Here is a 2500-nt window from a genome sequence, read left to right on the forward strand (position 1 = left end):
TCACCCAATATGTGGCCAAGTGTCTCAAGCTTGGTCCTACATTGACGGCAAAAGAGGTCCGGTTGCGGCACAGCTCTGTTTAACGCCACTCTATTTGGACATGTGTTGGTTCGCATCTGGAGAGCTGTTATATATCTACATGGTTTCAGAAGTGACGGACTGAAAAGCCATGAATTCCCTATTGTATCGTCGGTGAGGGACGCGACCGACTTACCTTGCGAACCTAAGCTGGCCCATCTTGCAAGCTCTGCCTTCTTCGCCCGTAACTTATATGCCTTTAGATCCTCTTGCGTTACGGGCCATCGCAACCGTGCGCCTTGAGCCAGTTTGGCGAGACGCTGCACCAAACCAGCTCCGGTTGCTAAAGCTTGCATGACGGGATCGGCGCTGTTGCCTAAAAACTTTGATCCCGCCCTTAACGTGGCGCCCACGACCTGAGTCTCTAGTCGTGGGAAACCCAGTCCCCCGTCTCTCTTGCCGCAATAAATAAGGCAATCTGTAGTAGATTGCGGCAAGTGCAATATGTCTTTGATCACTACCCGTACAGCCTGGTCTAGTTTTCTTATTTCTGATATTGCGGGAGCTGCCATCCCCAATTGATACAGGTAGTGGGGGACCAGGTAGGTGGAGATAAGCTCTACCTTTTGGTGTGGTTTCAGCGCCAGCCGTTTGACTCTGCTGAGCGCTGAAGCAAGGTCGGACTCTATGCTCTCTATACTGATTCCTGCCCAAGGAGATATTTCCACACCAAGGTAAGCTACACGGCCGCCCGCACCGCAGTGCGGGATCCGCTCTCCACACATCAATGTCAGTCCGGGGTCAACTACACTCCAGGTCTTATGCAGTGGCTTTATGTGGAAGGTTACACATTTCTTAGGCGACAGCCTCATACTTAACCTCTCTAAGTATGCTTCCACAGTGTGTAGTTGATGCGTGGCCTGTTGCACATCTTCGCTCACGAGGACTAGGTCATCGGCGAAAGCCAGCGATGCTATGTGGGTATTGTTTGAGATTCTATACCCGGACTGACGCTCCAGCTCAAGCAGTAAGGGTTCTAATACTGCGTTGAATGCGAACGGGCTTAGAGGGTCACCTTGCCTGACACCTCGCTGGAGATTTATCTCTACACTCCCACCCGCGGTGGAGATTTTCGTGCTCACATTCTTGTATGATTCTTCCACCAGCTGTGCAACTACCGGTGGAAGCCCTTTTCTGCGTAACGACGGTCCCAATATTGAGTGTGGGACGGTGTCAAAAGCCTTACTTATATCCAGAATCGTTACGACCAGGTTCTTCCCAGTAGCCTTGGAGTGCCGCAGCAACTCCACAAGAATGTGCACGTTATTGAAGCACCCCGCCTCTGACGAAATGAACCCTTTTTGGCGGGGTGTGAAACCGACTACTGATCTAATCTTCTGGTCTATGCAGCCCCAAAAAATGCGGCTTACCAGAGATGTTATTGTTACGGGCCTGAAATTTTCAGTCTTTGTAACGTCTTTGCCCTCTTTTGGTATCAGTGTAGTTCGGTTCATACTCCAGTCTGTTGGTAGCTTCCCACTAAGCAACAACAGATTAAATAATAAATGGAGCACTTCTACCTTGCCCCTTTGCATCACATCGGCCCGCCTGATTCCATCCGGGCCGGGGGCCGTAGATTGTTTGGTTGCAGAGATACGTTTCCGGATCTCATCAACTGTGAAGGGCGGGAGTGCTTCTGAGGGTGCTATCGGGTCCTCGTTGATGCCCTCGGGCATCTGCGCCAGCGGCGCCACTCCCCATAGCTTTGTATAAAGCTCCTTCACTTCCGACATAGGTGGCTGCTGATAGCCACCTATCCAATCTACTCCCTGTCGGACATGTTTGGCTACTTGTCCTGGATTTTTCTTGTATAACTCTTGAGTTCGGGCATACAAGAAACGCCTTTTGCTACGCCCCTTGCCCCGAACTCTCGGGCTTTTGTTCCCTCCTGCTTCACACCCCGACGGTCTGAAGTGTGAAGTTGCCTCCTGGTAGAGGAAGTCGATCTGAGCTTGTGAAAACTCAAAATCAGGCTCCGAGGCAAGTCGGAGGGCGCCCTGCAGAAGATGGATCGCTTCTGCTGACTTGTCAGGGGTGACACCTTGAGGTAACTGATGAGCTAGAGCATGCTCTAAAATCCCACTTCTCCATTCGGCTAACTCTGGAGATGACAAGTCATCAGGCGCTGGAGTCACCTGTATCACAGGAACCTGTACCTGAAGGGTATCAGGTTCGGATCGCTCTTCGATCCCTTCTTGGCTGGAAGCGTATCCCGCGCTATCCGAGTCAAGGTGGCTCGAGGGTGTATCTTGCGGCGGATGGTCACGCAAGTACTGATCTCGCAAAGTTCTATAAGAGGACAGTGCTCGCTTATCCCTTAATTGCTTTGCGGTCCTATTCAAAAAACCCTCCATTCTTTTCGCAATACGAGAATCCCCATAGAACCTCCGCTCCAGATCCAGCATGAGGTCGACTTCCTCCA

At 51.3% G+C, this 2500-nt stretch overlaps 1 pseudogene; it reads right to left on the minus strand.

The window, feature by feature from the left end:
* Window positions 1-2500, minus strand: part of LOC123688209 — an 8353-nt pseudogene that overhangs the window by 2434 nt on the left and 3419 nt on the right.

The sequence above is a fragment of the Harmonia axyridis genome, chromosome X (genome assembly GCF_914767665.1).
Source record: "Harmonia axyridis chromosome X, icHarAxyr1.1, whole genome shotgun sequence".
Lineage (NCBI taxonomy): Eukaryota > Metazoa > Arthropoda > Insecta > Coleoptera > Coccinellidae > Harmonia > Harmonia axyridis.